We start from the raw sequence: 23,966 nt of genomic DNA on the forward strand, positions 1-23,966 counted from the left end.
TCCACCCGTCCCACGGACGTGTGATGTGATTTTTATGAAATGTAACACGTTATCACCTGAAGCTCTTGTGCTGGACTGCGGTGATTTTCCATCTTGCTCATACAGTTGTAAATCACGCACCCCTGTGGGCATCCTGATGGTAGCGTTTCTTCTCCGGACGACCCTTTCAGCAAAGCTGGACAGCTGTTTCCTGTACTTGGCATTAGCTCTGAAGGTTCCATGACATCTTGGTTTGGAGGGAATGCTCTGATAACGTGAGCACGATCAGCGGGATTACGGAAGCGCACGCTGTTTAATTATCGTGTCGCCAGTGCTCTGCTCACATCGCTTCTGGTCTCACCGGCCACAGCACGAGTGTAAAGGTTGCAGGAAGAGGACAGACCACAGCGCACACCAGCCCTGGGACGGGTGACGTCTTACGCAGGGTGTGACTGCAGCTGCAGCGTTTCCGTTGCCTGGCGCTCACGCTACCTTGTGGACTTCAGAGGGAGAGTGGAAGCATTCCGTCCTCCTGCCAGAAGGTTGACTTCCGTGCTTCACTTTTGCAGCCCAGCCTCACCTGATGGGCCACAGTCGCCCCAGCTTGACAGCAGCCACGAGCGGGAGTGCTGTAACAGTCTCAGTCTGCGTTTTGCTTGGTTGGCTTCGTGCGGGGAAGGAGGAGTTACCCCGGTAAATTCCCCGCTTGCGGAGTAATCCAGTTTTCACGGGGGGTTCCTGCTGTGCGTTTCACGAGCAGGGGGACACTGGGCGTCCTGGGGTCTGCCCCTGTGTGTTCCTGGGCCGGCTGGGGAGATGCTGGCAGGGTCTTCAGGGCCACAGCCGTGACCGCGTATCCGGTCCACGTTAGAACCCGGGGCTCTAGCAGGTCAGGTGGGTGCCGCCCGAGAGCTGGATGTCACCCAGATGTCCTGCTGCAAAAAGAGGAGCCGCTGGAAAATGCAGAAAAAGCCACGGCAGTTGTGGTGTCTGTTTCCCCGATTCAGGGGAGAACGGAGAGAAAAGCTGACTGGGGGAGTTCGGCCCTAGTACAGTTTCGAAGTACGTAGTCTTAATGTTCAAAGCTGGATTCTAAAATTACTGTTATTTTTTTATACAGTATTTATGTAACTGAGCAAGTTGTGCTTTTCAGGTGTTTGCTTTGTATTTTGAGTCTGTTGTGCTGAGGTCAGTTTTCCTTCTTGACCCTTGAGTAGCTTTTATCCTCATCTGTGAAGTGATATGTCAGGTTAAACCTTCTCTCTTGATCTCTTGCTTTTCAGCCTGTGGTTCTGGTCTGTGTAAGGTGAGCACGCAGTTCTGAGTCTGGCTCGCCCTTGAGTTCCGTGTCCCAGGCCTCCCTCCTGGGGGTCCACAGTGAAGAGATGCACACGCCTGCCCGCAGTCAGGGGCTCTGGGCCGCCCTCTTCAGTGTGCACCGGTGGCCCCCTCTAAAGGGCAGACGCGTGCCCGGCCACACGCCGTGAATACCTGGATCTCTCGCAAAGGTGGGTGTGGTCCCGCCTCCGGGATTGCCCTGGAAGCAGGTTAAGAATCGCAGCCAGAGGGGCTCCTTGGCAACAGCCTGATCCAGCCGGATGGGAAAGCGGCCTGTGAGCCGCACGGCAGGCCATCGGCCCTGCGGGTGGTCACCGGGGTGAAAGCACAGGATTCACAACTTGGCTTTCACCTCATGGACTCGAATAGTGCGGCCTTGGACCCTAGTTTGAGAAGCACTCATCTAGTGTCTGGCCAAAGCTAGACGTTTGCCTTAGAAGTGTGCTCTAGGAGATGCTGGTTTGCTCAGCCTGCAGCTCTGCGGCCCAAGCTGGCTGCTCGGTGACTGTGGGCAGGCCCCGGGGCTCCCGACAGCTGTCCTCCTGTGGCCCAGCCTCACACGGTTTCGGGGCTTCTCTCCCCGAGGTAGTCTGCTAACGGCAGGCCGGAGTGACGGGTCAGCTGGCCTTCAGCCCTGGCTCTCCAAGGATCTGGGCTGTGTTTTCTTTCTTTTTTTTTTTTTTAATAAATTTATTTATTTATTTATTTTTGGCTGTGTTGGGTCTTTGTTGCTGTGTATGGGCTTTCTCTAGTTGTGACGAGCAGGGACTACTTTTCATTGCGGTGCGGTGGCTTCTCGTTGCAGAGCGCGGGCTCTAGGTGCGCGAGCTTCAGTAGTCGTGGCTCACGAGCTTCTGTAGTTGTGCTGTGCGGGCTCTAGGCGCGTGGGCTGCAGTAGTTGTGGCTCACGGGCTCTAGAGCGCAGGCTCAGTAGTTGTGGCGTGCAGGCTCAGTAGTTGTGGCGTGCAGGCTTAGTTGCTCCGCGGCATGTGGGATCTTCCCGAACCAGGGATCGAACCCGTGTCCCCTGCATTGGCAGGCGGATTCTTAACCACTGCGCCACCAGGGAAGTCCCTGGGCTGTGTTTTTTTAAGCACAAAACCTTGTGCTACTTTTAAGTACTGTAATGACAGTGCCTGGCCTGTGGGGTTACCACTGTCTTTCCTCATTTTCTCCCCTGAATCCTTGAAAAAATGAAACTTTAATTCCCATCAGGGTCTCCAGGTAGCCCACACGTAGTCCTGTGACATTTTGATTCACTGTAAATCCTCCAACCAGCAGCTTTTTACATCCACGTAGAAGTGTGCTGCGCATCGTTAATTAAGACCGTGACACGTACTAACTGGAGGTCACCTTCAGGGCACATGATCCCATCCTGTGTCTGTCTAGATGCTCTATTCTTTGCTGGGTTCTGCTTCCCTGATTAACCTACAAAAGGTTCTGTGCTTAGACTAGATGTGGGTTTGAGTGCCCACGCCCGTGCACAGAGGTACAGGGTTCAAGTGTGCGGGAGCCTCGCCCTCTCAGACACAGGCCGCTCCTCGTGATTCCCAGCCGGGAGCTGGTGCTCTCTGCCATCTGAAAACATTTGTTCTGTGGTTTCGTGAGACAGAGAAGCCTTTTCAAGGAAGCTGCCGAGAAAGGGGGGAAGCGAGTATATGAGTGGGAGAGAAGATCATTTGTCACGTCATCACCTCTGACCTTGTACTGGACTTCTTAAAGTGGTCAGTTTCGTCATGGGCATTGCGGACACCGGCTTCATCATCGCCCCCTCCATCCTGGCAGGGGCTCCAGGCTCCCCACCCCAGTGAGTGTTGCCTCCAAGGGTCGTCGGGGCCCGCCCGTCCCTCACCCTGACCATCCCGCGTGCCGCCAGGCCCTTCCTTCTCCAAGGGTCACCTGGGCCTGCCCCTCCCTCACCCTGACCATCCCGCGTGCTGCCAGGCCCTTCCTTCTCCAAGGGTCGTCCGGGCCCGCCCCTCCCTCACCCTGACCATCCCGCGTGCCGCCAGGCCCTTCCTTCCACTCCGAAGTGTCCCTCTGCCCCCCAGCCTCTGGCCATGCCGCCACCTAGACCAAGCACCGCACGCCTTCTTTATTGTCTTTTCTCAGTTCATTTTCACTTGGCCACCGGGGGGTTTTTTGGTAGATGTTGTAATCCATATAGTACCGTCCTTCTGAAGTTTGAGATGAGATTTCAGACTTCTTAACTGTGACCTGCAGGGCCGGCTCTTCATTACTCTGTTTCAGATGCAAGAGGTTCTTCCAGTTGCTAGAATTTGCCAAGTTCTCTCCTCTCCGAGGGCTTTGCACGTGTACTTCTATGTTTTATCTGGTTGATTCCTTATCCGCCTGGTCTCAGCCTACATGGCACTTCCTCCACGCTCCTTCCCCCACCATCTGAAATACAGTCTGTTCTCTGACTTTCTAGCACACACCCATGGCCTCGTTGCACACTCAGTGTGTTTATTAATGTAAGTTGCAGGGGGTCAGGCACTGCAAATGTTTATTCACCCCTGTGTCTTCAGCACCTGGACGGTGCCCGGCTGTGGCCACCTGCACTCGGGTTTGTTAAGTGGTGCTTCTGACTTCCCATCTTCCTCCCAGATGAAGTGCCTTTAGGGCAGACTCCATGGTTCTGTCTCTGTGCTCCTGGTCGGAGGAGGTGCTCAGTGATGAACAGATGCTTGGCATGTAATGACCACTTACCTTTATCCTTTCTTCCTTCAGTGTGATTGATCAGCACACTGTGTGCTGAGTGTCAGGAGGTCCAGCCGGTGACACACACGTGGCTGGTCTCCGTCCCGCAAGGGCTGGTGTTTGCCAGGGTGGGGACAGGCCAGTTACAGAAGAAGCTGGAACACGCAGTGATGTGCAGTGCCTCGAGTGGCTTAGCGCAGGGGTCCAGAGGGTCTAGGAGAGAGCACATCTGGCTTTGTGAAGGCGAGAAGGCGTCTCCGTGGGCCTGAAGGAGGAGCAGGATTGGATCAGCAGCCACAGGAGATGCTCTGGGTGGAAAGAGCAGAGCAGAGGTCCAGGAGGCAACAGTGGACCGCTCCTGACAGTTTGTGCGCCTCTCAGACCTTACGTGACAAAGGACTGGAGGCGGATTACAGTCTGGAGCTACAGAGTTGGTGGGTTGGTTGGTTTTTCCCAAGTGAAGACATCAAGACACGTGGAAACTGAAGCTTGATGAAGCCAAGGGTGTGGTGATGCAGAGGGTGCCCACCGTGACGTCAGTGATGCCGCTGGACCACAAGGTTGGCTTCAGGCTCTTAGCACATCCTAGGAACCAATGAGTCAGATCCACGGTGACTGCACATGCGTGTACACACACACGCACACACACGTTGCCCGGTAAAAGGGCAGGTAGCCACGGTGATAAGACATAAAAGGGAATTTTCCCCTGGATTGTCATCAAAATCCTTAATTTTGGTTAAGTCAGCAAAATCTCTCCATACCACCTTCTTCACAATAAATGTGAGGGTCATGGGGCTGTTTGTTTGTGCCTGGAGGCATGAGATACACGAGAGCCCAAGGCAGCAAAGTTCTGTGTCATAGAGGATGGTGTCCCTAAAAGCCCACCTTAGACATAAATACAGTCTTAGGGAAGAATCCATTTAATGTTAGGTGATGTCTAAGCACCTTCCCAGTTGCAGTGGTTTACTATGTAGGGTTGTTAGTTTTAAACTGGTAGGTGCTACAGGACATCTCCTGTCAAGTTATCATTTTCAAAAAGTACAATCATAAATACAGAATGAATACATGTCAAATATTTAACTCAGTCAAGAAATCAAAGGATGGTAAAGTTGGTTCAAAGAAAATTCAAGAGATTATGCGGAGGCACTGGAGGAATGCCGGAATGAAGGTAAATTACAGAGCTGGTTAATGTCCTTCGGGCCGTGAGACTCTTGCCTTTTGTCTTGAACAGGCATCATTTGTACGTAGAGCTACAACACTATTCCCTTTTGTCGCTATCAGTTTTCTAAAGCTGACATCCGCCCTGACGGAGTGATAAGATACCTAATCATTGCTGGATAGTAGGTCGTGAGTGCCAGCACCCTTGGGTACGCCCCGCAGAGCTCCAGTGTGGCTTTTGGGATGGTACGTGGGTATCCTTTAGCCTGTTTCCAAGTTGGAGATTTTTTTTTCCCCCGACCATTAGAAAAAAGTGTTGGCTTTGGTTTGGGTGAATTTTATCCAACCCATCCTTTCTGGGGTAGATGATAGCAGGGCCACTTCTCGTTTGTTCAGACAGCTCCACGCCTTCATCACCCACGTGTGGCCTTGAGGGTCTTCTCTCATCTGCAGCACTGCTTGAGGGGGGGATTGGGGGGCGGGTGGCATCCTGCTGACCCGGAAAGGGACCGGGGGTGCTGGCGGAGGAGCTGAAGTTGGATCGTGTGCGGCTTTGACGGGCAGGGCGGGAGGGTGGCTCCTCCCCTTTCCAGTGGGGGTTGGAGCGGAAGCCCGTGGCCTGTCTCACATCTTGACCTTGATCGCTCACTGGCCCCAGGACAGTGACTGCGGGGGAGGGGGGCCAGCAGGGTCCAGGCTGTTGACGGTGGTGGCTGGACATGGGGACAGGCGTCATGGGCCATCCGAGAGGAAAGACGTTTCTCCCTGTCCTCGAGAGTGACTTGGGGGAGCCCTGGTCATGTCTTCGGAGTCCTGTCACCCCCAGAGCTTCAGACACCTCTGAGTGAATAAGTCTCTTCACTGTGGCTGCAATCCCTGACTCGTTCCTCATTTGTTAATTAGGGTTGTTTATTTGACAGCTGTTCTTCAGTGCCATCTTGTAAAGCTTTCTGTTGAGCAAAGCGCCAGATAAGACGTTTCACAGATGACATTTGCAAAAGTACAGTGTTCATTATGCAAATAATATAAATTGGCAGCCGTATTCTATGTCATCAGAAGACCCCGCAGGGTCAGTTGTGGTCTTGGGCGGAAGGGTGGTGGAGAAGTGAATTCTCTTCTTTCAGCAGTGGTGTGCCCCCGGTATCTGCCTTCCCAAGGAGAGAGCCTCGCCCCCCAGGGTTTTCTGTGCGTAGACCGTAGGTCCCGGAGCTTTAGCGCAGGTGCACGCCGGGCCAGCCTGCGCCCTTTGAGGAGCCCCCGGCGAGACGCAGAGGCCCGCCGCGCCGGAAGGAGCGCCTGTCCCGCGGAAGCGGCGCTGGCCCTGCAGTTGCGGGCGGGAGCGGGCCGCGTCAGCGTCTGCGCTGCTGGGGGGATCTGAGGACGCTTCAGGTTGGCCTGAACCTGGGCGAAGGGCCGGTGTCCAGCTCGGCCTTTTTTGTGATTTCACGTTGTGAAAAACCAAGCGACAGCTGCACCCAGGTTCCATTTCACTGATGTGATGAAAGAAGGTCACTCTGTTGGAAAGAAGCAGGTCCTAAGTCCCAACCAGAGCAGTTTCCCATGGTGGCAAAGGAGCCTGAGCTGAGCCCAGCCGGGTGGCAGGTTTTGTGTTCGTTGCTGTGGGTGGTTTTTAAGAGGAGTGAGTGTGTGTCTCGGCTGATGGTCATGTTTGTACATAAGTCCATGGTTTCAGGATTCTCATGCAGCTCTTCAGTGTCTTTGTGTCAAACAGAGGAAGGTGGATGCTGTGAACGTCGGGAGCGTGCAGAGTGACGGGCGGGGTGGGCTGGGGTCAGCTGTGCTAGCGCAGACCCGTATCATCACGTCTCTGTCCTTTGCCTTGTTCTGTAGAAGAGCGTGTCTGTTAATAATATTGGTGATAGTCACTGACATTTGTATGGTTTGAATCACTTTTGTTTTGTTGTTTAACTCTTAGTTTCCCTGTGAAGCAAATGTTATAAATGTTACTGTCCCTTAGGTGTCTGAGGTCACAGAGCTGGTAAATGACAGAACTAGGCTTGAGGCCAGGTCCTCCGCCACCAGGGCCAAAGCGCTCTGAGCAAGAAGGCAGGGGTCCGCCTGCCTCAGTGGGTCGGGATTCACCAAGAGCCTCCCCGACCCAAGGTTAACTTGGATGAAATAGAAAGCCCGCGTTTCAGAGCAGACCCTGGTCCTGGGAGCAAAGAAATACAAGAAGTAGGAGCATGTCACACGTGGGTGGCCAGACTGAGACAGTCAACACGGTGTTTACACACACGGTGGCACCACCGGAGTCCTGCTGGCCTTGGCCTTCACGAAACCACAAAGGAGTAAGGAGAAGGGAAGTGGGGCAGGAGCGAGGCTCGTCTTTATTTTCCTGTTGCCAAGCTCTTAGCATTATGCCTGATTCCTGTTACCACGGAGGATGACAAGTTAACTGTGCTGCTCTGTTTTATGAATGAAAAGTTGGTTTAACTGCAAGTATTTCCCTTTAGTACAGGACTTGGTGGCGTTTTGGAAACCATAAAGTAGAAATGATATAATCCCTTCCAAAAACGTGGCATGGCGTGAAATTGGGGGAGAATAAATGTGCGGGGGGGGGGTAGCTGTGAGACTTGGGGGGCTTTGGAATCAAGTAACAAATGCTGGGTGGGCTGCCTGCCATGCTCCTCAGCTTAAAGTTGGCTAGTTTTGAAAATATTGTTTAGATGAGTGCTTTTAACATAAAAATATCTTACATAAGAATTTATATCAGCTTTTCAAATCTAACAATGACGTAGACACATTTGTATCTCAAGGTGGTTGATATTTATTTTTATTCACAGTTGATCCTTGAACAACATGGGGGTTGGGGCGCCGACCCTCCGCACAGTTGAAAATCCACGTGTAGCTTATAGTCGGCCCTCTGTGTCCACGGTTCCTCCATATTCGCGATTCTTCCGTATCTGCGAATAGTAAATTCTACAGTATTACACTGCAGATAGTGTAATACTGTAGAATTTACTATTGAAAAAAGTCTGCGTCTAAGTGGACCAGAGCAGTTCAAACCCATGTTGTTCAAGGGTCAGCTGTATTTTTTTAAGCCAATTTATTTAAACTAAAACAAAACAAAAACAGTTCACCCATTTCTTCCACCTTCTACCCTTGGTCTCTGGTAACCACCAGTCAGTTCTCTGTACCTGTGAGCTGGGTTATGTATGTATGTATTTATTTTTAGATTCCACATATAAGACAGATCGTATGGTATTTGTCTTTCTCTTATTTCGTGAGCATAATGCCCTCAAGGTCCATCCATGTTTTTGAAAACAGCAAGATTTCCCTCTTTTTTATGGCTGAGTAATATTCCATTTTATATATGTACCACATCTTCTTTATCCATTCATCCATAGACTCTTAGGTTGTTTCCCTATCTTGGCTATTGTAAATCATGCTGCTGTGAACACAAGGGTGCATATATTTTTTGAGTTAGAGTTTTTATTTTCTTCAGATAAATACCTAGAAGTGGAATTGCTGGATCATATGGTAGTTGTATTTTTAAATTTTTGAGGAACCTCCGTGTGGTTTTCCATAGTGGCCATGCCTATCTATCAAAGTTGTTGATTTTAGAACTCTACCATCAAAGGATCCAGTCATAGTGGGCTTTAGAGCCACCTGTATAACGTATGTTGACATGTGCCTAATTTCTTAGAGGTCCTTATTAGTAATCAGTGTGGGAGAGCCTCTTCTAAGCATCAAACTGACTCATAGTTTCAGTTTTCAGGAAGTGGTTTTGTATCTTCAAAAATGACATGCATGTTAATGTCAAGAGGTAAGCAATTACTGATTTGATTTGTCTCACTTCCATGTGTACAAAAAGGAAGGCTGCCTCTTCCACAGTTTGTTTTGGAAGGTATGATGTGTCACAAGATTGCTGGAATGGACATCTAGGTGGTGAGGGCTCTGAAGATCCATACAATGTGGGTAGGAAGTTGAAATACAAGAAGAAGCTTTCCAGAAGATGTATAGGAGTCTTGAGGAGTATGAAGTTAGTTTTCATCATTTGAGAGCGTAGAAGTTATTCCACTCCCAGGAGACATCAGAATCTTGTTGGGGAGAAGCAGCAAAACTGTATTTGATTTAGAAAATTGCCTGTGTAATGCTGCCCGTGAGCCAGGTTTTTTGTTTGTTTGTTTTGTGTGTTTTTCTTTTTGTCTAAGTTTGTGGAAAATAAGCAGACCCAGTATTGGCACTGATAATGATCAAAGTCAAAATTATATGGTTTTCAAGATACATTTTTTTCTCCTAAGTTTACCATTGCTTTCATTTGTTTTTAATCATGATATTAATTTTGAAGTTTCAAATACAATCAAGAAAGAGACAACTCAGAGGGGAGCCTGGATTGTTTTTTTTAAAAAAAGAATGAGGAATAGCGGTGGAGTCCGTCAGAAGGAATGACTTCCTTGGTGCGGGGCTGTGGAGGAGACTGGGGATTGTTTTTAACAAGAACTTTATACCTGCCCTCAGATAGGCATGTGTGCAGAGTATAGCCAGCATCGTGTCAAGATACACACCACCGAATTACCTGCCGAGCTGGAGATGCTTCATCCCTCAACCTTGCTGACACCTGACTTTGTTTGCTCTGCTTTGATTAAGAAAAGAGATCAGTTACAGACATCTATTTTGGAGCAAATGTGGTTTCTTTCAAGCAGTGAAGAGTTTTTAAACACAAGCCATGATTCTGTGTCTTAAGTAGTTTGCTTTGGTGATTCTGTGACATTGCCATACTTTTTGCTTTTAACAGAGAACACAAAGTCTGGTTGCACAACTGGCAAAACAGATTTAGACTTTAAAAAATAATTCTTGGCTCTAAAATATGCCTGATGCTGAACAATGATCCCCTTCAAGTCTTCCAGGGAATTCTCTCTTCAGTTCCTTACGAGGCGAATACAGGGACAGAGGAGGCCACTCCAGCTTCGGGGTCAGCACATTTTTTTCTGGAAAGAGCCAGGTGATATTTTAGGCTTTGGGGCCAGACAGTCTCTGCTACAATACTCAGCTCTACCGTTGAGCATGAAAGTTGCCACTGACAGCAGGGATCAGGCAGTGTAGCTGGGTTCCGATCCGGATTGGCCATTGGACACTGTTTGCAGGTCCCTGGTCTTGCCCATTGGCTGGTTGCCAAGTCCTTTCCTCCTGTGTCCTCACCACCCCTTCACCTGGAGGGGTGCAGTCTGGTGTCATAGAACTAGGGCCCTCACCTCTGACCCCCTCCCTCACTTTCCCTGCAGTCTCTCATCTATAGGAACAGGACATGTAGTGGTATTCCAATGGCTTATTCTTAGTGATTTGAAAAATTCTTTCTGTATGCTACGTACAAGCCCTGCGTGCTCCGTACACAGCCCCTGAGGCAGTCCCTCTGTCAGGGGTGTTGGAAAGGCCTTTTCCCAATCTGTGACTGATTTTTTTATTCTCTGATGGTGTTTTGATGATCAGACGTTGTTAATGTACTCCAGTTTATCCGTCTTTTCTTGCTTTTGCTTTTTGTGCTGTTTAACAAATCTTTTCCTGATCTCCAACCCCATTCTCTTAAGTTATCTTCTAGAAGCTTTCATGTTTACATCTCTAATTTGCCTTGGAGGATGTGTAACTGTCAAGTGCTATACCACTTTCACGCCTGCTGCATAACCACCTTTGGTGTAAGCCCAGGGACTGTCTCTGTACAGGTCAGTCTCTAGGTTTCTATTCTGTTCTGTTCTGTTATCCTTCTGCCAGTCACACATTGTCTTAATTGCAGTATCTTTAAGTCCTGGTGTCTGGTGGAGAAAGTCCTCCCCCTTGTTCTTGTTCAGGAGTTGCCTCGGTTACTCTTGGCCCTTTGCACGTCCATGTCCACATACAGTGTAGAGTCAGCTTTCAGTTTTCACTCCCCAGGAGAACAGAACCCCACTGGGATCTGGATTGAGATTGCATTCACTCTGACCATTTAGGGAAATTGGCATCTTTACAGTTAGTACATGTGTTTTACGATTTTCTGAGTAGAGACCTTGCATGTCTTTCATTAGTTGATTCCTTTGGGGGTTTAAATTATAAATGGTATCATTTAAATTTTTGTTTTCACGTTCTGTTTGTTGTTCTCTTTGTCCTAATCTTCTGAAGAAAAATTTCAAGATTTCACCATTAAGAATGTTTGCTGTAGAGTTTAAAAATACGTGTATCGGACATATCAGTTATCCATTATCACCATAATGCTGTAACAAACGATCTCAAAACCTCAGTGGCATATAGCATTTATTATTTATGCATCTGGGGTTGTTGGATGGGCAGCTGTGATCTTGACTGGACTTCCTTCCGGGTCTAGGTTTGGCTGCCTGTCTAAGATCCACAAGTCTGTGAAGTACTGAACACTTCCACGGGACCTATTCTCTTAGACCCTACCTCTTTTATAGAGGGACATATTAGTATTGAATTTGACCCTTATTTATTTATTTTTTTAGCATCTTTATTGGAGTATAATTGCTTTACAATGGTGTGTTAGTTTCTGCTGTATAACAAAGTGAATCAGCTGTGTGTATACATATATCCCCATATCCCCTCCCTCTTGCGTCTCCCTCCCACCCTCCCTATTCCACCCCTCTAGGTCGTCACAAAGCACCAAGCTAATCTCCCTGTGCTATGCGGCTGCTTCCCACTAGCTATCACTTTTACATTTGGTAGTGTATACATGTCAATGCCACTCTCTCACTTTGTCCCAGCTTCGCCCTTCCGCCTCCCACTGTCCTCAAGTCCATACTCTACATCTGCATCTTTATTCCTGTCCTGACCCTAGGTTCATCAGAACCTTTTTTTTTTTTTTTGGTTCCATATATATGCGTTAGCATATGGTATTTGTTTTTCTCTTTCTGACTTACTTCACTCTGTATGACAGACTCTAGGTCCATCCACCTCACTACAAATAACTCAATTTCGTTTCTTTTTATGGCTGAGTAATATTCCATTGTATATATGTGCCACATCTTCTTTATCCATTCATCTGTCGATGGACACTTAGGTTGCTTCCATGTCCTGGCTATTGTAAGTAGAGCTGCAGTGAACATTGTGGTACGTGACTCTTTTTGAATTATGGTTTTCTCAGCGTATATGCCCAGTAGTGGGATTGCTGGGTCGTATGGTAGTTCTATTCTTAGTTTTTTAAGGAACCTCCATAGTGGCTGTATCAATTTACACGCCCACCAACAGTGCAAGAGGGTTCCCTTTTCTCCACATCCTCTCCGGCATTTACTGTTTGTAGATTTTTTGATGTTGGCCATTCTGACCGGTGTGAGGTGGTACCTCATTGTGGTTTTGATTTGCGTTTCTCTAATGATTAGTGATGTTGAGCATCCTTTCATTTGTTTGCTGGCAATCTGTATGTCTTCTTTAGAGAAATGTCTGTTTAGGTCTTCTGCCCATTTTTGGATTGGGTTGTTTGTTTTTTTGATATTGAGCTGCATGAGCTGTTTGTATATTTTGGAGATTAATCCTTTGTCAGTTGCTTCACTTGCAAATATTTTCTCCCATTCTGAGGGTTGTCTTTTCGTCTTGTTTATAGTTTCCTTTGCTGTGCAAAAGCTTTTAAGTTTCATTTGGTCCCATTTTTTTTGTTTGTTTTTATTTCCATTTCCCTAGCAGGTGGTTGACCCTTATTTTAAAAGGTGTAACCCAAGGATAAAAATTACAGTGATACATGAAAAGATGTTCAACATCACTAAATTACTAGGGAAATGCAAATTAAAACCACAATGAGATACCACCTCATGCCCGTTAGAATGGCTGTTATCAAAAAGGTGAGAAATAACAAGTGTTGGTGAGGATGTGGAGGAAGGCAACCCTCGTGCACTGTTGGTGGGAATGTAAGTTGGTGCAGCCACTGTGGAGAACAGTACTGAGAGTACTCAAGCTAAGAATAGAACTGCCGTATGATCCAGCAGTTCTACTTCTGGGTATTTATCCAAAGAAAACGAAAGCACTAAATAAAAAAGATAAATGCACCCCTGTGTTCGTTGCAGCATTTATAATAGCCAAGGAATGGAAACAACTTAAGCGCCCATCAACAGATGAATGAACAAAGAAGATGTGAGATATATATACATATACATACAGACACACACACACAGGAATACTACTCAGTCATAAAAAAAATAAAATAAAATCTTGCCATTTGAGACAACATGGATGGACCTAGAGGGTATTATGCTAGGTGAAATAAATCAGATGGAGTGAGACAAATACCGTATGATTGCACTCATATATGGAATATTAATATTTAAGCAAACAAACAACATAGAACAGATTGGTGATTTCTAGAGGGGAAGGGAGGGCGGGGGAGGGCGAAATGGGTGGAGGGGGTCAATTGTATGGTGACAGATGGAAACTATGGACTTCCAGTGGTGAGCTCGCTGCCATGTATACAGAAGTTGAATTATGATATTGTACACATGAAACTTATGTTATAAACCAATGTTACCTCAATTTAAAAAACACAGTAACAGTCTTTTTAAAGTTATTCTTTTTTCTAATTCTAGAATTAGAAAAGACGAACATACTTGTTACTGAAAAATAGTTGAGAAGATGAGAAATAACACCAGTTCCATAGGAGGTTTGAAAGCAGCAAACTGAAATGTTGTGCGTGTAATAACTGTAGCGTGACTCCATTGAGTGATGTGTGTCGGACCTGTTGTAAGTGCTTTACACGTGTTAGTCACTTGATCCCATGACAGCCCTGTGGGGTAGCTACTAGTGAGCAGCCGGGCCAGAAGAGGGCTCAGGAGCCTGACCTATAAGTGCTTCAGATGAGGGTAGATATGTAAAATCTTCATCGGGTCTTGAATGGCCTCAGCTGGAACAGCCGGACTGACTCGGATTGGTTCTTTCTTCCTGCAGCCGGCGAATCTGATCGCATTCTTGCAGCGATGTCAGGGACACAGAGGGCAAGCGCCTGCCCCAAGCACATCTCAAGCCTCTCTTTCCAGATTCAAGGGCTGCAAGAATCTGCCAGTCCACAGTGGGAGGAAAATGTAAAGTTACACGGCAAAGGGTGTGGATGCAAAGAAGTTAAGAATTAGGACCATGGCTAGTTAAGGACGTTTCCCTCCATTTCTAATGTGTTGCAAAGTATTTTATCGTTTGTTAATATTGAATTACCTACATCTATTGAGATTTTTCTTTCTTATTTATTTATTTTTTTGAATAATACTTTTGCTTTATTTATTTATTTATTTTAAATTTATTTTTAGCTGCGTTGGGTCTTCGTTGCTACGTGCGGGCTTTCTCTAGTTGTGGCGAGCAGGGGCTACTCTTCGTTGCAGTGTGCGGGCTTCTCATTGTGGTGGCTTCTCTTGTCGCGGAGCACGGGCTCTAGGTGCACGGGCTTCAGTAGTTGTGGCACACGGGCTCAGTAGTTGTGGCTCGCAGGCTCTAGAGCGCAGGCTCAGTAGCTGTGGCGCACGGGCTTAGTTGTTCCGTGGCATGTGGGATCTTCCCGGACCAGGGCTCAAACCCGTGTCCCCTTCATTGGCAGGCGGGTTCTTAACCACCGCGCCACCAGGGAAGCCCTCTTATTTATTTCTTTAAGCAGCTCAGTTACACTGGGTTCTCTTCCTTCCTCATCCCCTCCCCCCAAACACCAAATCAGCCTTGCATTCCTGGAATACACCCAACTTAGTTGTGATATTTTATGCTTTTTATACATGGCTGGACTTGCTTTCCTAAATTGTGTTGTACACACAAGAGCCTAACGTACTGTAGACATTGACCTGTAATGTTCCCTTCTTGTAATAGTAATCTGGCTATTCAAATTTTTTAAAATTTCACTGTTTTTAATCTGGTGATACCTTATACAGTTTGAATGTAAACATTTATATTAATTATTTATATCAACAACTATCGAGGTTCTATTATTTGGTAGGTACTTTTTTTTGCATTGAAAATAAATGAGATACACATCTCATACCATAAAATTCACCCTTTGAAAGTGTTGTACAATTCAAATTTTATATTTTATATTTGTTTAATTCCAGAACATTGTCTTCACTTCAAAAGGAAACCCTGTACCCATTGCAGTCACTCTCCTTTCCACCTTCCTCCCAGCCCCTGGCAACTAAAAATTTTACTTTTTTCCTCTATGGATTTGCCTATTCTAAACAATTCATATAAATGTGCGGATTTTGTGTCTGTGTTTTTTACTTAGCATGTTTTCAGAGTTCATCCATGTTATAGCATGAATGAGTACTTCATCCCTTTTTATGACTGAATAATACTCCATTGTATGAATATACCACATTTTATTTATTCATCCAAAAGTTGATGAACGTTTGGGTTACTTCCACGTTTAGCTACTATGAGCAATGCTGCTGTGAACATTTGCGTACCTGCTCTTGTGTGGACATGTTTTCAGTGTTCTTGGTTATATCCCTAGGAGTGGAATTGCTGGGTCATATAGTAACTCTTTGTTTAATATTTGAGAAACCGCAAAACTTTTCCAAAGCGTCTATACCATTCTGTACCCCACCAGCACTGTAGGAGCATTCCAGGTTCTGCAGATTCTCACCAACACTTATCATTGTTATTAAGGCTCTCCTTTTCATTATTGCCATCTTAGTGGGTGTGAAGTAGTATCTCGTTGTGGTTTTGGTATGTGTTTCCCTAATGACTAATGATGTTGAGCATCTTTTCATGTGCTTGTTTTCCATTTGCATATCTTTCTAGATATGTTTATTCAGATCCTTTGCCCATTTTTAAGTTGTACTAAGTTGTATTATTTTTTATTGTTGAGCTCATTATAATATATTCTGGATATTACACCCTTATAAAACATGTGATTTGCAAGCATTTTCTCACATTCTGTTGGTTGTCTTTCTACCTTCTTGATAGTGTCCTTTGAAGCAAAAAAGTTTTCAATTTCAACGATATCTAATGTATTTTTTTTTTTTTTTGGTTTATTGTGCTTTTAGTATCATAGCTAAGAAACCCATGCCTTAATCCATGGTCACTAAGATTTCTGCCATCTTTCTTCTAAGAATTTTATAGATTTTGCCTTTACATTTAGGTCATTGATCCATTTTGAGTTAATTTTTATTTATGGTATACAGTAGGTATCAAACTTCAATCTTTTGCATATGGATATCCTGTTGTCCCAACACCATTTATTGAAAAGAGTATTCTTTCCCACATTGAATGGTCTTGGTACCCTTTTCAGAAATCAGTTGACATAGACATGGGTTTATTTCTGGACTCTTGAATCTGTTCCCTTGATCTGTATGTCTCTTCACATGCCAGTACCACATTGCCTTGATTACTGAAGCTTTTGTAGTAAGTTTTGAAATCAGGACACGTGAGTCCTACTTTGTTCTTATTTTTCAAGGTTGTTTTGCTATTCTGGGTTCTTTGCAGTTCCATATGAATTTTAGAATCAGCTTGTCCATTTCTATAAAACATCAGCTGGGATTCTGATAAACACTGTGTTAATCAATTATGGAAAAATAAACAAATGGGACCTAATGAAACTTGAAAGCTTTTGCACAGCAAAGGGAACCATAAACAAGACGAAAAGGCAACCCTCAGAATGGGAGAAAATATTTGCAAACGAAGCAGCTGACAAAGGATTAATCTCCAAAATATACAAGCCGCTTATGCAGCTCAATATCAAAAAAACAAACAACCCAATCCAAAAATGGGCGGAAGACCTAAACAGACATTTCAAGACATACAGATTGCCAACAAACACATGAAAGGATGCTCAACATCACTAATCATTAGAGAAACGCAAATCAAAACCACAATGAGGTATCACCTCACACCGGTCAGAATGGCCATCATCAAAAAATCTAGAAACAATAAATGCTGGAGAGGGTGTGGAGAAAAGGGAACACTCTTGCCCTGTTGGTGGGAATGTAAATTGATACAGCCACTATGGAGAACAGTATGGAGGTTCCTTAAAAAACTAAAAATAGAACTACCATATGACCCAGCAATCCCACTACTGGCCATATACCCTGAGAAAACCATAATTCAAAGAGTCATGTACCACAGTGTTCACTGCAGCTCTATTTACAATAGCCAGGACATGGAAGCAACCTAAGTGTCCATCGACAGATGAATGGATAAAGAAGATGTGGCACATATATACAATGGAATATTACTCAGCCATAAAAAGAAACGAAATTGAGTTATTTGTAGTGAGGCGGATGGACCTACAGTCTGTCATACAGAGTGAAGTAAGTCAGAGAAAAACAAATACCGTATGCTAACACATATATATGGAATCTAAAAAAAAAAAAAAAATGGTTCTGATGAACCTAGGGGCAGGACAGGAATAAAGATGCAGACGTAGAGAATGGACTTGAGGACACGGGTAGGGGGAAGGGGAAGCTGGGATGAAGTGAGAGAGTGCCATGGACATATATACACTACCAAATGTAAAATAGATAGCTAGTAGGAAGGAGCCGTGTAGCACAGGGAGATCAGCTCCGTGCTTTGTGACGACCTAGAGGGGTGGGATAGGGAGGGTGGGAGGGAGACGCAAGAGGGAGGGGATATGGGGATATATGTATACATATAGCTGATTCACTTTGTTATACAGCAGAAACTAGCAACATTGTAAAGCAATTATACTCCAATAAAGATGTTTAAAAAGAAAATCAATCTTGGGAAAACTGCCACCTTAACAATGTTAAGTCTTTCAATACATGAACATGGACTCTCTCCATTTATTTAGATCTTTAATTTCTTCAATGAGGTTTGTTATTTTCAGTGTACAAGTCTTACACTTCGGCTAAATTTATTCCTACATGTTTTATTCTTTTTCATGCTATTGTAAATGTAAATTTTCTTAATTTTATTTCAGTTTCTTGTTGCTGCTTTATAGAAATACAACTGATTTCTCTATATTGATCTTGTATCCTGCAACCTTGCTGAACTCATTCATTCGTTCTAATGTGTTTATGTTTGTGATATTCCTTAAGGTTTTCTATAATTGCAGTTATATCATCTGCAAATAGATAGTTTACTTCTTCCTTTCTAATCTTTTGTTTCATTTTTTCCTAATTGCCCTGGCTGGAACCTGCAATCAGTGTTGAATAGAAGTGGCTAGAATGAACATCTTTGTCTTGTTCCTGATCTTAGAGGGAAATTTTTCAGTCTTTTGCTATTAAGTGTGATACTTGCTGAGGGTTTTTCATAGAAGAATCAGATAGAGGAAGTTCCCCTCTATTCCTAGGTTTTTGAGTGTTTTTATCATGAAAGGCTGTTGGATTTTATCATATACATTTTCTGTATTTATTGAGATGATTATATGGTTTATCCTCTATTCTTTTCATGTGGTTTATTATGTTGATTTATTTTTGTATATCAACCCAACCTTGCCTTCCTGAGAGAAATCCCACATGGTCATGGCATATAAATCCATTGTATATGCTGTTGGATTCATTTTGCTAATATTTTGTTAAGAATTTTGGATCTGCATTCATAAGGGATATTGGTCTGTAGTTTTCTTGTGATACCTTTATGTGGTTTTGGTATCAGGATAATAGTGGTCTCATAGAATGAGTGTGGAGGTGTTTTCTCCCTTTCTGTTGTAAGAGTTTGTAAAGTATTAGTTTTTTTGTTTTTTTATAAATTTATTTATTTTATTTTTGGCTGTGTTGGGTCTTCGTTGCTGCAAGCGGGCTTTCTCTAGTTGCAGAGAGCGGGCTTCTCACTGCGGTGGCTTCTCTTGTTGCAGAGCACGGGCTCTAGGTGTGCAGGCTTCAGTAGTTGTGGCTCGCAGGCTTTAGAGCACAGGCTCAGTAGTTGTAGTGCACAGGCTTAGTTGCTCCACGGCATGTGAGATCTTCCCCGACCAGGGCTTGAACCCATGTCCCCTGCATTGGCAGGCGGATTCTTAACCACTGCACCACCAGGGAAGCCCTAAAGTATTAGTTTTAATTTTTTAAATGTTTGGGAGAATTCACCAGTGAAGCCCTCTGGTCCTCAACTTTTCTTTGCAGGAAGTTTTTTGATTACTAATTTAATCTCTTATCGTAAGTCTATTCGTATTTTTTATTTTGGGGGGGTTTAGTTTCATGAATTTATATCTTTCTAGGAATGTGTGCATTTCATGTAGGTTATCTAATTTGTCGGCACAGGATCCCCTTATAGTCCTTTCATTTCTGTAAGGTCATTGATGCTGTTCCCATTTTCATTCCTAATTATTTGACTGTTCTCTTTTTTCCTGGTCAGTCTGAAAGGTTTGTTGATTTTGTTGATCTTTTCAAAGAACCAACTTTTGATTTCTTGGATTTTTGCTATTATTTTTCTAGTCTATACTTCCTTGATTTTTGCTCTCATTTTTATTGTTTCCTTCTTTCTGCTTGCTTTGAGTTTAGTTTACTTTTTGATTTCCAGTTTCTTAGGGAGGATGCTTAGGCTAATAATTTGAGATCTTTCTTCTTTTTTAATGTGAGATTTCCTTTTGTTATTGATTTCTGATTTCATTCCACTGTGTTCAGAGGTCACAGTGTTGTGGAGTAGGTTGTTCTGTAGATGTCTATTAGGTCTAGTTGGTTTACAGTGCTGTTCAGGTCTTCTCTCTGTGCTGATCTTCTGTCTAGTCCTATCCATTCGCTCTAGCACAGCATCCACATTGGAAGTTGGATATTGAAGGCTTCAACTATTACTGTTGAATTGTCTGTTTCTCCTTTCAGTTCTATCTGATTTGCTTCATTTTAGGGCTCTCTTGTTAGGTACATGTATATTTATAATTGTCATGTCTTCTTCATGGTTTAGCACTTTTACTATTATAAAATGTTCTTTTTCTCTGGTAACTTTTGTTTTAAAGTCTGCTTTGCCTCATATGGTGTAACTGTTCCAGGTCTCTTTTGAACGTGGTTTATGAACCATCTATCTTTTCTGATCTTTTACTTTCACCCTGTTTGTATCTTTGTATCCAGAGTATTTCTCTTCTAGACAACATAGAGTAGAACCAGGTCTTTTTATTCCTTCTGCCCATCTCTGCCTTTTAAATGGAGTGTTTGTAATCACTGATATCTTATCCCTCCCCCACCCACCCACCCCATTACTCTGTTACTGCCTTCTGTCATTCATGTTAAATAGGTATTTCCTAACGTTCCATTTTAATTCCTTTGTTGTTTCTTTGGCTATATAATTTTAGCCCTTAGTTGTTGTCCCAGGGATTACAATTCACATTTTAATCTATGAAAATGTTAAGTTCAGTATTATGTAATTTGCTCTTCTGTAACTTTATTCCCTCCCCCCCTCTTTGTGCAGTTATTGTCATACACAGTCAATCATTTTGTTTTATATACCCATCAACACAGATTTATAATTATTGCATTGCCTAGTTGTCTTTTTAAATCAGACAAGAGCAAAGAATTGTGAAGCAAAATACATTTACTCTGTTGTTTATAATTAGCTATGTACTTACCTTTACCAGTGTCTTTTATTTCTTCATGTGGATTTAAGTTACTATCTAATGTGTCCTCTCATTTTAGCCTAAAGGACTCTCTTTAGTATTTATTGTAAAGTAAGTCAACTCGCCACTGATTCTCTGGTTTTTTGTTTGTTTGACTATCCCTTCATTGTCAAGGGATAGTTATGCTAGATACAGAATTCTTGGTTGATAGTCTTTCTTTTAGCACTTTAAATATTTCATTCCACTGCCTTCTTAACCTCCATGGTTTCTGCTGAGAAATAAGCTGTTAATCTTATTAAGGGTTCTTGAACATGATGTGTTGGTTCTTCTTGCTGCTTTCAAGCTTCTCTTTGTCTTTGGCTGTCAGCGTTTTGCTTATGATGTGCCTACATGAGGATCTCTTTAAATTTATTTTGTTTGGAGTTCCTTGAGCTTCTTGGATATGCAGATTAATGTTGTCCATCAAATTTTGGAAGTTTTTGGTCATTATTTCTTCAAATATTCTTCTCCCTTTATATCCTCTCCTTTTGGGACTCCCATACTGTGTGTTGGTGTTCTTAATGGTGTCCCAGAGGTCTCTGAAGTTCTGTTTTACTTTTTTTTTTTTTTTTCCTTCCTTCTCTGTTCCTCAGGCTAGATAATTTCAATTGACTGATCTTCATGTTTGGTGATTGTTTCTTTTGCCAGTCCAAGTCAGCTGTTGAACTGCTGTAGGGAATTTTTCATTTCGGTTATTACACTTTTCAACTCAGAGACTTCTGTTTCTTTAAGTAGTCTATTTCTACTGATATTATTTGGTGAGGCATTGTTCTCGTACTTCTCTTCAGTTCTTTTGACATTATTTCCTTTAATTCTTGAACATATTTGAAATAGCTGATTAAAGACTGTAGTAAGTGCATTATTGTCTGGGCCTCCTCAGTGACAGTTTTTGTTGACTACTTTTTCCCCCATGTGTGGGTCATTCCTTCTTATGTCTTTGCGTGTCTTCTGATTTGTTGTTGTTATTGAAAACAGGACTTCTTAGAAAAATGTGGCAACTCTAGAAATCAGATTCTTCCCCTCCCCAGGGCTTTTTGTTATTTCTAGCTTTAACATTTGACTTTTCATAGTTTCTGGGTCTTTGCTAAAATGCCCCATCTAGTAATGCAAGTTGTTCACCTTTTCTATTAGTTCCTTTTACATGTGTCATGGTTATTTTAATGTCCCTATATGATAGTATCGTTACTGGGTCATCTCTGAGTCTCAATTCTGTTGATTGCCTTGTTTCTTGACAATGAGTTGTATTTTATTTTCTTGATCTTTCTGTATTTCATAATTTTTGATTGACTGCCAGGCATCTTGTATGAAACAGGAGAGTCTAAGAAAGGTAGTATTTGTGCCTAGAAATGGGCGTGGGTTTTCTCAGGCAGCTAGTGTCGGAGGTTGAGTCATGCTAGTCAGCGGTTGAGCTGGGTTTGGCGTTTCCTTTGCTGTGGTTTTACTGGAAGGCTTTTCTCAGTGCTTGTGCTCTGCCACCAGCTTTCAGCTGTCCCCGCGCCTGAGTCAGAGAGGACCTCTCTCACATGCTGTTGCCCCTCCCCTAGGAGTAGACTGCTGGTGACTTTTTAGTCAGTTCTTTTCTAGGCTGGGGTCGTGGGAAGTGGGGAAGATGCAAGGGGAGTGGGGTCAGGGTGTTCACGGTTCCCGTGCCACCTCCATCTTGGGCCCCATGTGCCTCAGCCTTGGGGGTAGAGCTTTCTCAGGATTCTTTCTCCTGCCCACGGGGTGAAAAGGGGTTTTCTCCCCACACTCTCCTTCCCTCAGGTCTAAGGGCCCACAGGGTTTGCTGCCCCTCTCCAAAGCCTGAGAGGTCAGGGCAGGCAGGTCAGTCTCCATACCTTTCCACTGGGGGTGGCAGACCCCTGGCTCCGCGCCTGCGTTGCTATGAGCGAGGCTGTGTCTGACCTCCCGCCTCGCCTGGGTCTGTCTCACGAATGAGCTTCTGTACTGTCATGCAAGCAAGCTCACGCTCAGCCTTCAGCAGTTCTTGAGAGTTTCAGCTGATGGCTTCTCACTCGTTTCTAGAGGCCCTGCCTTCCCCTGCCACACATGACGCAGCCCGCGCACCCCATCTTTACTCGGACAGGATTGTCTTTCCTAGAATTTCAGTGTATTTGGTTGCCAGTTACAACCTCAAGTCTCTGATGAGCTCAAGAAAAGTTGCCATTGTGTAGTTTGTCCAGCTCTTTAACCAGCCTTTCAGCCGTGGACAGGTCGTTCTTCATTCTGAGCTGTTGATCTGTTTTCCCCATTGGCTTTTGTTTATCATAGAACACAGTGTTTGCAGAGTTGGTGCTTAACGGGAGCAGGTTCTGATGTGCTTTCTTAGAGCAAGGTCCGCAGATGGCTCCATCCGTGCTGAGCCCGAGCCGGGTCGTGTTTGGCTTTATACCACCAGCCTTGTGGTCCACTGACCTTCCCGGGACGGTCAGCTCCTGCTCAGGTGTAGAAGCGTTTCACTGCAGCACTGCAGCCCGGCAGCTGAACCACTGCAGCACTGCAGCCCGGCAGCTGAACCACTGCATCCAGAGTGGGAAGAGGGTGAAGAGCAGATCGACCTTGTAGCTGGGAGGCCAGGAAAAGGGGTCAGGAGGTGAGAGGTCCAGAAGATGCTACATGGGCTCTGCGTGTGCTGTGTAAGAACACACCTCCCTGTTCCATGTACCCGGCCTGGTTCCTCATAGGTCATGTGAACCTTTCCGTGTCATGGGGCATAATCACACCGTCCTTAATTGCAGCAAACTCCCTACTTCTTTTTGAAGAACTTCCATTTGGTCAAATTCTAATGGATATCTATGATTACTTTTCTAAGATTAGTTCCTAGATTTGGATTCATCAGAGGTTTTAATGTTTTTGATACAAGTTGTCAAGCTGCCTTCCAGAAAGCATTTTACCACTTTGCTCTCAAGAGAACACGCTTTGTGTGGGCCTGATGTTAGGGATTTTGCTATTTTGGAAGTTAGTCTCATGTGTTTCTCTTAATATTAGAATGCTTAACTTGATTGCTTCAAATTTCCAATGTGTGGACATTAATTTTAAATTCTATTGAGAAAATAAAACCACAAACGTGTTTGGAGTAACTGCCTTTTTAGTACAAACTGAGTACTTTACTCTTCTCTGAGGAGGTGATTCTTCACACCAGATTTTTTGAACTTTAAAGCTATTCTGTGTTCCTGTGAGTAAATTTCCTTTAAGTAGTCATGAGATAAAGAAATCTTGACCAAAAAGAACTAAATGTAATTCTGAGTGAGCATCACAGATACTTAGAACAGTTCCTGGAAGTTCACTCTGGGTTAAATTTTGACCTTGTTCTCATGGTCTGAAAACTAACTGAAAGTCCAATTAAAGC

The 23,966-nt window shown here is 44.3% G+C and overlaps 1 protein-coding gene across 2 annotated transcripts in view; it reads left to right on the plus strand.

Annotated features, from left to right (window-relative positions):
* Positions 1–23,966, plus strand: part of CDYL (chromodomain Y like) — a 151,668-nt gene that overhangs the window by 97,335 nt on the left and 30,367 nt on the right. The window contains exon 1 of one of the 2 annotated variants that reach the window (XM_061195686.1): positions 368–672. The exons of the other annotated variant lie outside the window; for it this stretch is intronic. The gene's annotated coding sequence lies outside the window, so the exon portion shown is untranslated. Of the gene's footprint in view, positions 1–367; positions 673–23,966 lie in introns of those variants that run through there. 2 annotated transcript variants of the gene reach the window in all.

The sequence above is a fragment of the Eubalaena glacialis genome, chromosome 7, assembly GCF_028564815.1.
Source record: "Eubalaena glacialis isolate mEubGla1 chromosome 7, mEubGla1.1.hap2.+ XY, whole genome shotgun sequence".
NCBI classification, from domain to species: domain Eukaryota; kingdom Metazoa; phylum Chordata; class Mammalia; order Artiodactyla; family Balaenidae; genus Eubalaena; species Eubalaena glacialis.